Source organism: Branchiostoma floridae, chromosome 5, assembly GCF_000003815.2.
Source record: "Branchiostoma floridae strain S238N-H82 chromosome 5, Bfl_VNyyK, whole genome shotgun sequence".
In the NCBI taxonomy this organism is placed as follows: Eukaryota; Metazoa; Chordata; class Leptocardii; order Amphioxiformes; family Branchiostomatidae; genus Branchiostoma; species Branchiostoma floridae.
In genome coordinates, this window is record NC_049983.1 from 7557749 (window position 1) to 7571929 (window position 14181).

General features: G+C 41.4%; 1 long non-coding RNA gene across 1 annotated transcript; it reads right to left on the minus strand.

Moving 5' to 3' along the window:
* Nucleotides 1–7957: 7957 nt before the first annotated feature.
* LOC118416764 lies at nucleotides 7958–8725 on the minus strand. The gene is made up of 3 exons (XR_004831258.1): nucleotides 8590–8725; nucleotides 8230–8304; nucleotides 7958–7987 (listed from the first exon to the last, which is right to left on the minus strand). It is a non-coding gene; the product is annotated as an uncharacterized LOC118416764 (long non-coding RNA).
* Between the last annotated feature and the right edge of the window lie 5456 nt (nucleotides 8726–14181).

Consider the following 14181-nt stretch of genomic DNA (forward strand, 5'->3'; position numbering starts at 1 on the left):
TTTTTATCGTCTAGAGTTCCAGTCTGCCGTTTCCAAAGTATGGAGACCAGCCCAAATAGCGAATGTAATCCTTCCATTGCGCTGGGGTACAGTCGAACATTAAAGAGGGTGCGTGTGTCGTTGGCTTCTCTGTTGATTTAAGTCTGTGTCACAAGAAGTTAAGGTAAACACCACCAACTTAACTTATAAATCAACAATCTGCGTTTACGTAATAATGTCCTATTGCCATTCACAGAATCTTGTCTTGCTGCTTTGTTTCCGACCCATTCCACCATAACTCTATGTCCAAATTCAGCCAATTTTAGAGATTTATGAAAAAGCAAAGGGAAAGTCCACGGAGGAAATAAAGTATTTCGGTGGGGTTGAGTGGCGTAACGGCTCAGGACCAAGTGGTTCCGAGTTCGAATCCTGTCATGTGCCCTTAAGAAGGTCACTATACATGAATTTCCTCACTCCACACAGATGTAAAAATGGGTACCTGGCTTCGGTTGGGACCTGACTTCGGTTGGGAGGTTTTACCTTCCAATACCACGACCTTATGGCCTCAAAACGTCTATGTGACTACCTTTACCTTCTGTCCTTTCGTTATATGTGGCACTAGCTGTTAAAATAAGTTACCAAACTTGAGTGCAATGCAACATTGTCCACGTCTGTCTCAAAGCAATTAAAATGTATTTCGAGTCAAATCGTAGTCAAATAGTATATGTTCCGATAATCTAATTACAACAACAAACCTTTCCGTAAATGACAATCTAGCTGTGCCTCTGCGAATGGTGTTTATAAAATATGGCGTATGCTCATCATGTGAATCAATATTTACTTAGTAGGTCATAAAGATGAATTGCGCGCAAGGGGGCATGGGAAATAATATTGCCAGCTTCTGTCGTCTATTTACTTTCAATTAAAAGAATCTCAAAGCAGATGGTGGGGTGGTAGATGTCAACGTTTTGACCACCTAATTGTTAGATTCTTATTAATATTATGTAAATCAACAGCTAATTTACAGATTGATAATAATTCAACTGCATTCCACGATAGGACTTTCAACTTGTCACAAATGTAACTGGCAAAGGGAGAAATGTCGATAGATGTCAATTATGCAAATGTAGGCTGAGATAGGAACAAAAGCTGGGTCATAGGTCATACAATTCTACCGAGGCCGACACGTACTATGAGCCTGTTTAACCTATCCTAGTTGTGTTGAGCAGACAAAGTAGGTGTGTTGACCGGGTAAACATGTGTGTTGCTCATTGTACGTGTCGGCCACGGTACATTCCTGATCGTGCAAAGGTTGCTTTAACCCTATTCAGCCAGGAGGGGATCTTTTGAGGCCTGCGCCAACTTTCATGTCCCATAACGCCAGAACTGCTTACGCTAGAGCCACCAAACTTAGTGAATTTCCTACAATTTACGTCTGTTGACAGGCACTTTTGACGAAAATCGCTAATTTCGGTTCTAACAATGTATTTTTCACGTTTATTTGCTATATTACTTCTATTTGCTTACATAGATAAAATCTTATCTTATCTAGAATATCTTTCATAATCAATTATGCATAAATTATGCTAATGTGATGACGTCACGGGCCAAAGTCCAAGATGGCGGAACGTATGACCAGATCAAGAATAACTAAATTACTATCCCTAATAAGTTATAACTACATGGTATTTTTTCATCAAAAACGTTTAAATGAACGTTTTCAGTCTATTTCCATTGTCATTTACAATTATTTATGGAAAAATAATGTATTTTGAAACTTCAAGGAGAAGGGTATAAGATGGCGGAGCCCAACTGGTATCTTAGAGATGCATGACGTCATTTTATGATCATCGATGTTGTTATTGGCAACATCAGTCGTGATAAACATTATTATTCTGTTATATGCACTTGCTGTCAGATCTTCGTAGCATACCTTAAAGTTTTCTGAGAATACCCCCTATTCACGGTTCCAGCCAATAAAGTCAAATGGATGACGTCATAATTACGTCATCTTAAGTCATCGTTGCGTCAAACGTCTTCTACTCGTCAGATATTATGTCTACATCATTATTTGAAAATTTGGTGGCCATATGATAATTCGTTTTAGAGTTACAGGTGTTAGAAGGGGTGTGCCTCAAAAGCCCACCCTCCCCGTCCAGGGATGACCAAAAAAACCCGGTCTGAATAGGGTTAAGGTCCATACAGTCGGTAAATAGCCACAGTGGTAGGATCCTATCATCATAAATATCGACAGACCTTGTTCTAGATACCACCTCAGCTGTGCCTCTGCTCAGGGTTTAGCTAAAACGTGGAGCTTTCTTGGCAATTTAACTTCCAAGTCCACAAAATCACTTCCTGGACTCTTAAATGTCAGTACGTCATGAAGGTCAATGTCGCGCAAGGGGACATGGGAAGTTGTGTTCAACCATTTTACCGAAACCCCAAGCAGACGTTGGGTGGAATATCATCACGTTAACACGACTGACTGTTCAGATGGGCGTATGACATTACTTTAATCATATAATGTTACATGAATCATATAATATATCCATTACATCTATCTATTACACCAGATACTGCACTGTCTGAAAATAATGTTTTCGTTCACCTTAATTCCTGGAGGCCAGTTATTCTTACACACGCTAGTTCACCATTATCCGAGGGGTAACCTATATCCGTTGTATGTAGAAACAGTGTATTTAGGGACATGGGAGGAACAGTGGTTTGAAATTGAATATTTTGTTGAATTTATGAATTTGAAACCATCGCCTGTGGACTTCAATATCACTTGATACACACAATATCACTTACTACCGTTTTCAGATACAACGGAAATAGGTTACCTCGTGTATAAAAGTGAACTATAGTTACGGCTCCTTCAAAAATAAAGAATTACCTAAAATTAACATAGAATGCACATCTGTGACTTTTTATTGTGCAAAATGCATCACGTGGTGAAAATTCTAAAGCGTAAGACGTACGGCAAGCCCACTAAAAATACATAATCATTCCAAGGCCTCAAACCTTTTAGAATGTTTACACCATGAACCATTTTTAAACCTGCGATTCCCTGTTACTCATATACAAACGTACAAGAGGGCAGTGTCCATTTGCTGGTTAAAATAGTACAGATTATCTGGGGAAAAAATACATCTTTATATCTTCAGAAATGACAGTAGGCCCATACGTGTATCACGTGTGCAAAATATGATTCTTTTCATATTGTTTATGTTGCTGGCTTATATGTCAATCCCTCACGCGAAAAATGATAGGATATGCACCGCTTTATGGTTCAAATATCCATGTTTTTATTCATCCCACTCATGAAGAGTGTCTTCCTATCTCCTTAACAACAGTTTCCCAAGTATGGACACCAATATACCGGTATAATGCCCATCATCAAGTTATGAGAATTACATAGAACAGTATTCCACCACCGTAACATCTGGAACGTTATAAGACTAAGTGACATTTGTTCGTTAAGAGATTGACTTCAATAATATACAAGTCTATAGGTCAAGTCAAGTAGGTAAGAGTAGAGTCAAGTAGGTTAGCGTAGAATGGAGTAGAGTGGGGTGGAGTGGAGCGGAGCGGAGTGGAGTGGTGGTGTGGAGTAGAGTGGAGTGGAGGCCATTGAGTAGTCCTGGGATTAATATCATGTAAAAGCAAATTTGCCCAACATTTTAAAGCATTATTGCAAACCTCATCCATCGAAAACGTAAAAAATTGCAATAAGAGGTGTTTTTATTGGAGAAATCCTTGCACTTTCTACTAGGGAACATAAAGTACTTTGTTTCTCTCATGTTCACTGTCTATCAGACGTTTGATGCGGTACCGCATGTTCTCGGTGGTCTCGCGACGGATGCCGTCCAACAGGTTCAGTTCAGGCAGGCAGAAGTGAGGCAGACGTCGTTCTCGAAGACACGACTCGATCCTGCAGAGATAGATATTAAGATGTTGCACAGATAACAGCACACATATCTTTTATGACCCTGTGCAAAGCTCGTCACACCATTCAGGAGGTTGAATGAGTACTAGCCACAGGGGATCAAGAGCATCGAAGCCACAAATTTGTCCCGGTGGACTGCCGGATACGGAAAACATCTCGGTGTTTTCATGATCAGTTCACAGCGTCCTTTTGTCGCTGACTCCCGGGATGATCTTAACTGGGAGTTAAAAGAAACCCAGGGGCCCAGCCGTGCCCCCAAATAGCCCGGTAGCCGTAGGGTGTTCCAATGGGCTACGTAGGGGTCAAGCCAATAAGTGCCGAAAATTAGCCTATAAACTACCCAGACAGAATATGAATAAAAAATTCATACGTTTTGCGTGTTATGGACTATGGTATCTTTCGAACTAGTCAAACACTGTCAAACTTAAACTTTGGCGTCACGAAGGGTCGGATGATGAAGAGTATATCCTTAATCCTCAAACACCCGAGTGGGGTCCATTTGGACCCCAGGCGTACATTTTGAAGTGCCATTTAAACATTTGTGATCTGAAGAAAAATCCTTCCGTGACTTTGTCAGTCAATATGTTTTATATCTTCCCCTAAGTTTTCGCAAAGATTGGTACAATAATGTGGAAATTATAAAGAAAGTTTGTGTTCAGTCCCTCTGGGGTCCAAACGGACCCCGGCAAAAATGTGCAGTTTTTAAAACAAACTTTGGAGGCTGACTCCTTAACCACGTATAGTATGACTACCAAACTTTCATACAATAATAAGAATGTACATCTAAATCATCACAAAAATTTCTGTGTCATCAACATGTAATGTGACGACATTATGACGTCATTTGCCTAATCAGGGCGGCCATCTTGGATTTTAACCAATGACGTCATGAAATTAGCATAAATTATAAATTTTAAGTCATGAAAATTACATTGAATTTCATAGAATTTAATTGTTGTCAGAAAATAGGTGAAGTCTACCAAGAAAACCTTGTTTAAATTGAAATTGTCAAATTTTGGCAAAAATATGCCTGGCAACCCCCAAAAATAATAAACTTACTTTATTGACCAAATACTTTTGCAAACAATATTTTGTGATAAATCACTAAGTTTCGTAGCTTTAGCTCTAGCCGTTCATGAGTTATGCGACATAAATGTTGCTGAGGGCCTCAAAATTCCCCTATCTGGTCGGAATAGGTTTAGTGCAAAACGTGGTCCTTCTGAATTTTGCATAAATTATGATAATGAGTTGGAATTAGCAACACCTTAACATCTCAAAATCTTCCTCTTACATTGACGAAGCAACGTATATACAATGATCGCCGATAACAAATGGTACTGAGATTTTATGAACAAAACATTTTGGGGTCCGTTTGGACCCCACTCGGTCATTTTAGTCGCAAAAAAAGGTCGGGTGCTTGAGGGTTAATGATTACACAACAGACTACAAGACGAGATTAATACATTGTTCACTCTTACCTCTGTCTTACCGACGAGAAATACTAGATCTTTGTTTTTTATATAAGTGCTTACTAGGACTTTACGATATTGATATTGACAATTTTCTTAATCTCCCACATCCCTTTTTAAGAGCACATTCACAAGCTAAACTTATCCCTGGTAAATGTCACACTACAAACTTTCAGTAATCCTATTTTAAAAGAATTGTCGACATATGGAACGCCTTACCACCTGAAATTAGACAACTCCGGCTAAATCCTACATTTTCAACCAATCGTTTTAAGCAGTCCGTTATTAAACATTACTTCTCTCTTCTGGCCACACATTTTGATGTCCATTTAATAAGCACTTGGACCCATTGTTGCAAGTGCTGATTGGATGAACATCAAGATGTGTGGTCAACCTTTAGTTACATGATTCTCATTTGTTTGTTAACCTTAGTTTATCTGATCCCTTTTACAGCTGTTTCGTTTGGGTATTATTTTGTATTTTGCTGTTATGTTGTAAGAATATTTCCATGTAAAGTACGTAGCTTATTTTTGCCTATTCTCATGTTTATTGTCATGTTTTTAACTGTGCTGAAGGTGTGGGTCCTGTAAAGGACGTTTAAATCATCCTGTTGCCCACACCTTGCAGAACTTTTTCTGTAAAGTTTGATAAATAAAAAAACAACACTTTGCTTGCTTTGCTCCATGCCAAATATGCTACAAATATCTCAAAGAACAAAGATTCACAGTTGACCTTTGATAGTAGCCAAGTACATTAATTCTACAATAATCGAGGAATGATCAACCTCTTAAGAAGGTCCAAGAAACGCTGGCCCATCTTGCTGCTCTGCCATTGGCCCCTTTTCTGACACATGCGCAGCAGGACTGTCTTCAGATGAAAGGACGTGAACTTGCTCAGACCTGGTTCCCTCCGGAACACGCTCTTCAGGACACGGAGGCAGTCACGGCGGCACTCGTTGGCTCCGTCGATGCTGAATAAGTAAGATTTGATTTCATTGTTAGCTCCATGAAGTATGTCACGGAGGTTATATTTTCACTAGCGTTTGTCTATCTGTCTCTCTGTCTGTTCGTCAAAAAGAACGGCTGAATATATTGGTGTTGGCAGGGTGTGATAAAAACTGGAAATGACTAGATTTGGGGCCACCTAGCGGCTTCCCTTGTTACTGCAGCGAAACTTTCGGGTCTGATATCTGGTGTTCTGGACAAATTATGATCACGATTTCAGTATTAGATAACTCAAGAAAGGAATAACGGATTTTCATGATTTTTTTTTCATGATTTGTAGGTAACTTAGACAAAGGTGTACAAAATGAAATACAAGTTACGCAAAAGTACATTTGAACAAACAATGAGAGAAAAATCATGGAGGTAAGAGGTCGCCGTAGTTTTTAATTCAACTCAGTCTGTGTTGACATTACTTGTGTCTCAACCCTAAAGGAGGCTCGAGAGGCATTCGGAATAAGGTTTCTCCACGATCGTCGCATGGTACAAACTTAGCTGGCCTTTTCAATGAAATTTATGGCGCGGTCACATACGACAGGTTGTCGTACGATTTTGATGTCATTGGATCTTCAGACTATGACAAAACCAAATGACGTAAGTTTGCGATCGTACGACGCGTGTGATGGGGCCCCTAATTAGGCTTAGATCGATCCTCCCGTGCCTAGCTTTACACTGGGTGGCAATTTCTTTAGACTCAGAATCATCGAACGAAAAAAAAGAATTCTTAGGCCGTAAACTTGACTTAAGCCCTCAGAACGACGGCAAGTATCAAAGAGTAAGGTCACAGCAAGTAAATTTTATGGATGACATCCTCTGCAGACTGCAAAAATAGTGCGATAGGGCGAAAAAAAACGGGCAAATGAAAGCAAGATGACTACATTTTCAAAAATAGGCACCATTAAGTGTGATGAATATTGTAACAAGAATAACGAGATGGCTACATTTTCAAAAATAGGCACCGTTAAGTTGTGATGAATATTGTAACAAAAGGGACAAAACATGGTATCAGAGCCAACAATGCATTCATTCCTGTATTTAAGACATGTACTGGTGTGGTAAAAGTGACCCTAGTGTGGTAGACTGGCATTACCAACAAAGTTGGTAACCACACCCATGGCTTTCATTTTGGTGTCACTTTTACAACTATCCAATAAGTTGTATTTCTACAACTACAGTCCTGGGTACCTCGCAAGTGCCACTTCTACAAGTGCAATCATTAGGCTGCAACACAACATATATGCTTATTTTAATACTTTATCGTCATGTTGACCGTCCCTGCAGAAGAAAAAAATCTTGTTTTTGTTTTAAATCAGGCGAAAATTATTGCGCGCGCGCTGATGTCATCCATAAAATTTACTTGCTGTGGCCTAATGCAAAATACTCGTCGCATCGAACCTTGATATCATCCTGGTTTCGGTGACGGAGAAGGACTGTCTCCACAGCATGGTAGGATCGCACCTCAGGGACCACTGCGGAGGTTCGTCTGCGTAATCCTTGTACGGTTTGGCGACGTAGTACTGATCATCCAGCTGGATACACAGGACCAGGTCCACGTCTATGGACAAGTCATACCCTTCCTTTATGTTCACCTGTCAGAGATGGAAAACGGATTACTTTAAGCCTTGATGTCAAATTTCTCCTTTATGCGATAGAACGCTATCAATGGTTTATTAAGAGTGAATTCAGGTGTAGGTACTGTGACTGTGTATCTGCAAAATAATGACTCCAAAGCTCACCAGTCTTGTGCTTTAGAAATGGTATAAAGGGCATGAATGATGTCAAATAACCCTTTGAATTTGCGGGGTTTTTCTGACAAAAAAGACCTGCCCACCATTATGGCTGGTCCATGGCGAGAGACCCTCAGTGAAACAGGATCCCAGGCCCAGACCGATTGCGAGGATGATACCTGTAAAATCCCATGTAAGACAGGTTATATTCATACATATTTGTTTATTTACTTATTTATTTATTTATTCAGCCATCACCATAAAAGTAAAATGAGATGAAGACAAAACAGGTGCCACAGCACCGGTACCCCTACAAGTTGTCTCCCCTCCAAATAGTAGTAATATATGCCTCAACATACACCTATTAGAATGATCGATCGTCTTCTACGTACAAAAGAGTAATCACACAGAGTTGTATGCTACCTTGCTCTTCTATTGAACTGTGTGGTTGGTGTTGGGCTCACCTTGTTCACACCTTTCTGCACAAGTCCATAGAACCAGTCGAGCATCTTTGTCGGGTTGATGTGTTGGTCTCCATCAAGACACCTAGAAAACCGGAGAGGGAGGGAGGGGTGCTGCTTGGCTCGGAGCCTCGCGTACCCGGGGGTCATATTTTCTCTCACGATATCTTCCGAGCCGTCAATCACGACCATGAGGTCAAACTCATCGGGTTGACCAAATTTGGTGCCCTCGTACATGCTGCCTGTGTATTCTATCCGGCAGCGGTTGGCCCGTTGTGGCCTGCCTGCATCGATTTGTTCCTTGACACTTGACACAACGTCTCCAATGCGACTTCTAACCAACTCCTTTGCGCGCTTTGTTTGTTCGTCATCGAGTTTCAGTTTCTGGTCGTGGTACCTCTTCAACTGCTCCGTGAGCGACAACATCCAAAAGGGGAGGGGCTGCTAAATCGAATTGCCCATTCCCTACATGGTTAAGCCATGTCAAACAATCACTTAAAAATACATTTACCTACATTTCAAACCTCAAGTCTTTACCCCCACTGCAAAGCTGGATTTGTTAGGTTTGTTTTGGTTCAAAAAGCCCGAGTTCAACTCCGGAATTTTAACGAGCTATAGCCAGATGATTGTCATGATGTCAGGATTGCACCCCCTCCCCTAATGGATCAGTCCATGTGCCAGTCTCGAATATGAAGGTCACTCATAGGTCAAAGCATGCCAAAGGTCACAATTTTTGGCAAGATTTTAAAAATATACATGCTTCAGTCACTCTTGCAGAAATATAGACCTTTGTGATCGAAATTTGCCCAGGGAAAAAAATTATCTAAAAGAAACAGGCTAAGGGTAGGCACTGGGCACTTTCTGCGCAGCTCCGGAAAACAACTCCCTCCCCAAAACCATTCAGGGACGACCGAGCTGTAAGGAAGGTTTGATCAAAATTTAAATGCAACGGTGATTCAGTTTTCAAAACAATTCATCAGCTAGCTACGACAATCAAGGCAGAAAATGTTCTCCTTTTTAAAAGTAATACAAAATCCTCAATTAGGCTCAGGTCCAAATTGCACCGGTGCCCGTCAGGGATGTAGCCCCGGCCGGGCTCAGACGCCACAAATTAGTTCCGGAGCCGGTGGACTGCCGGATACCGGGGAGTACCCCTCGGTGTTCCCCACGGACAGATCACGACGTCTGTTTGTTACCCCGGCATCCCCAAGGTGTCCCACCTGGTCAGGTAGGGTTCACGCCAGAAAGTGAAAAAAAATTACCAATTGGGACCTAAGCCTTAGACGAGAATGCACAATATAGAGGCAGATGACAAAGCAAAACATGAGACGTAAACGATCATACGCAACACCAAGGAAATCAATTTGATTTTCACCTCCTTGGTAACAGCGTTATAGAAATAATAGCTTATACAGTACCTTCTAAGAGCATCAGCGTCGTTTCTTCTCAACCTTAACCAAATCCAAGTGGTACAAGTCACAAACACCGGCATCCAAGTGTTAAACACAAACACGCCTATGAATAAGTAACCTAGGAAAAAACCAAGGAAAATTGCCAAAACAACTGTCACTTTGAATCCATTCATAATGTCGGACGTCGACAGTCTCTCACTGTTGGAAGCTTGCTGGCTTCTCTGACGGCGTGACTCCATTTTACTGAAAAGAATGAACACCAAATGGACTCGTCAAAAATGTGCTCATTTCTGTTCGCTTGCCTGGCTACGCCACTACACGTATACAGAGTGGAGTGTCGTGGCGTCGTAGTGCAATCACTCAAATTTAGTATATTGAACTCCAATTTACCCCCCCCCCCCCCATATTTGCCTGAACATGAACGGGAGGTTGCCCCAGACTTTAAAGTTTCGATCGTTTAGCCTCCTGCACAGGCCCTCTGGTTCGCTAGCTTTTTTCTTTGACTTTTTTGGGCCTATTAATTTTCGTTGTTTTTTTGATCGCTCATGTATCCTACTAAGGTCAAGCCTGTACGCCAACTACTGGGGTTGTCGTTTCGATCATGCGTGGTCATAAGAATGACCAGAAAGCAACGCAAATCGGCCCCAGCGGTCATGCTTACCACCCGGAAGGCCTGCGCAGGGGCCAAGGAATGTTCTCGTGTTGACTCATCTGGGTGTGCCGTGTGCTGTCATGTGTAGCGACGGCACTATTTGATGTACTACTATAGTGTATTTAAAACATCCAAGCAAAAATACAGTTGAATAGATAGAATGCAAGAAAACAATCTTTTTTTCCCAAAACATCAGACATCATATGATATGTGAACATGTAGAGTGAATCACAGTCGCTACTAAAATGAGACTTGTTAATTTCAGATTTTGAACAGTTACGGGTCACCTGGACAGTCCTTGGAAATTTAAGGCAATACAAAGGGGGCAAATCACTATTAGTTGTGGGAACAAATCGTTAAATATCCACATACCTTGTTCTAGATCCCACTTCAGCTGTGCATTGGCTCAGTGTGTCGCTAAAACGTGGCGTTCAAGTCCTCAAGATCACTTCCTGGACACGTATATATAAAGGTTAGTACGTCATCACGAAGGGCGCAAGGGGTCATGGGAAGTTTCTGTTCGGCAAGGTCGTCCATCCACTCTTACCGAACCTCCAACCAGATGTTGGGTGCAAGATCGTAACGTTGTCACTGACGGCTGATACGGGGGCAAGTCATTACCTGAATTTCATAACGTTACATGAATTATATAATCTATTTGGAATCACCTTTATTCATTTCATCAAGTTTTGCACTGTCTAAAAAGAATGTTTCCGTTCACCCTAAACCATGTGCGATTACTATTACCAAAAGAACTGTTACTCTTACATCATAGTGAGATCGCGTTGCGTAATCGCCAACGTGTTCGGCTCAGGCCCTAGAGGGTTCGAAACCTGCCGTGTCACAAATTCCGTACACTTGGGAAAGGCACTTTATAAGGCTTTCCTCACTTCACTCAGGTGAAAATACCTAGCTTCGGTTAGGGCCGTCTCTAGGATTGGACGTTAAATGGAGGTCCTGTGCTTGGGGAGAGCCAAACACAAAGCACGTTAAACCCACCATCAAAAAGAGTGGGGGCATGCCCCCGTGTGCGATTGAGCAAACCATTCTGTTTTTGAGTTGGTAAATTCCCTTCAAATCACCCGGATGGAGGCCTGGTATATGCCTCCATCTCAAATCAGCCACATCATTCACCCGGACGAGAGTCCTGGCGCATTCCTGTCTTGTATTTAGCTAAAAGAAAGGGCATGTCACCCAGCGAGGGTCGACATAACCCATACGGTGCTGTATAAAATCGTATGGCTCTCTTTACTCTTACAATTTCAAAATTACAAACCACGTAACGTTATATAGGTTACCTCAAGGATACAGGTAAACTAGCGTTATAGTGAAAAAAGAACATGGAAATTTACTTTTTATGTGACATTTTATTATAGTGCATAATTTATCACATGATTAAAATTTGAAAGCGTAAGACGTTAGGCCAAGCCACTAAAAATGTACAATCATTCCAAGGTTTCACATCTTTGATATTTAAATACCTCTTACAGAACATAGCTTTTAGAATTTTTTACATCATGAACCAGTTTTGGAACCTGCTCTTTCCATTCATTAATTCATTCATTTACAAATGGTGAGGGTTTTTAAGAAAGTATGCTGTGGTTATCAAGAAAAAAATTACATCTTCAGTGGCACGAGGAAGTTTCCTAAGCATAGGCAACAATTTTTCATTATCAATTTATGAGAAGTACATTTTAGATCAACATCCCTGTGTCTGAAAACTAGTAACAGAATATTTAATGATTTTTCCATGAACACTTTGACGTCAACAATAGCTATCTTATGTCACCATAATTGCCTACCATAAAAATGATCTTTTTTTAGTTTTAGTTTAGTAGAGTAGAGTAGAGTACAGTTGAGTACAGTAGAGTACATTTAAGTGGAGTAGAGTAGAGTAGAGTAGAGTAGAGTAGAGCAGAGCAGAGCAGAGCAGAGCAGAGTAGAGTAGAGCAGAGCAGAGTAGCGTAGAGTAGCGTAGAGTAGAGTAGAGTAGAGTAGAGTAGAGCAGAGCAGAGCAGAGTAGAGTGAGTAGAGTAGAGTAGAGTAGAGTTGAATAGAGTAGAACAGGGCAGAGTAGAGCAGAGCAGAGCAGAGTAGAGTAGAGTAGAGCAGAGTAGAGTAGAGTAGAGTAGAGTAGAGTAGAGTAGAGCACAGCAGAGTAGAGTAGAGTAGAGTAGAGTAGAGTAGAGTAGAGTAGAGTAGAGTAGAGTAGAATAGAGTAGAGCAGAGTAGAGCAGAGCAGAGCAGAGCAGAGCAGAGCAGAGTAGAGTAGAGTAGAGTAGAGTAGAGTAGAGTAGAGTAGAGCAGAGCAGAGCAGAGTAGAGTAGAGCAGAGTAGAAAAACTGTGATTGACATCATGCTTAAAAAGCTACACTACGTTTTATTCTTGCAAACCCATTTCTTTTATTTGAATGGCAGGTGGTCTTTATTGGCACAGTCCCTGCACATTCTACTAGCAAGAAGAAAGTACTTTGTTTCTCTCATGTTCGCTGTCTATCAGACGTTTGATGCGGTACCGCATGTTCTCGATGGTCTCGCGACGGATGCCGTCCAACAGGTTCAGTTCAGGCAGGTAGAAGTGAGGTAGACGTCTGTCTCGTAGACACGACTCGATCCTGCGGAAATAAATCACAATGCACCGAGATTACACGATGACCCTAATACTCATGTCACCCCTGTCACATTTGGCGAAAATCCATCGGACGACGATTCTTCGGCAATCTCCCGAGCCTCGCTTATAATCATAACTTTATTGTAACAGCAATTATACAAGGTACAAAGTATGGCTTATATTTGACAGGGACGGTTTTCAGGTAAAAATACGCGCAACCCTCTCTAGATCTTAAATATGGTCCATCTTCTATGGCTACAATCGAAGATCGTGGATAATGTGACAGGGGTATAACGAAGCTCGTCAAATAACACCATGGTTTTAGAAGGTTGACTGAGAACTGACTACTTAGTATAGAAACACTAGTACTTGAAGTGGACTGTCGGATACGGGGGGTGGGATGGGGTGCATCACGGATAGGTCGCGTAGTCTATTTGTCGCCGGGTCCCTGTTTGATCTTTTAATCAAGTTAAAAAGAAATCCAGGTGCCCTGCCATGCCCCCAAAATAGCCCGGCAGTCGCATGGTGGGGTCTCCTGGCGTAACGGCAACGCGGTTTGATCCAGAATCCAGAGAAGATAGAGAGAAACTGAGAAAGAAAGAAAGAAAGAAGAAAGAAAGAACAATAAAGCCACGTTGGGATCAAGCGCAAAAGTGCAGAAAAAAGCCCGCAATCTACCCAGGGGGAACTTTTTTCCAAATAGGACCGTAGCACAAGTGGGCACTGAGTTTCTCTTGAAACAGAAAAATTCGTACCAAATATGCTACAAACATCTGGAAGAACAAAGATTCGCAGTTGAGCTTTGCATATAGCCATGCAGTCATTAAGTCTATTAATTAAGACAGTAAGAAATGGCCAACCTCCTCAGCAGGTCCAAGAAGCGCTCGCCCATCTTGCTGCTCTGCCATTGGCTCTCTTGT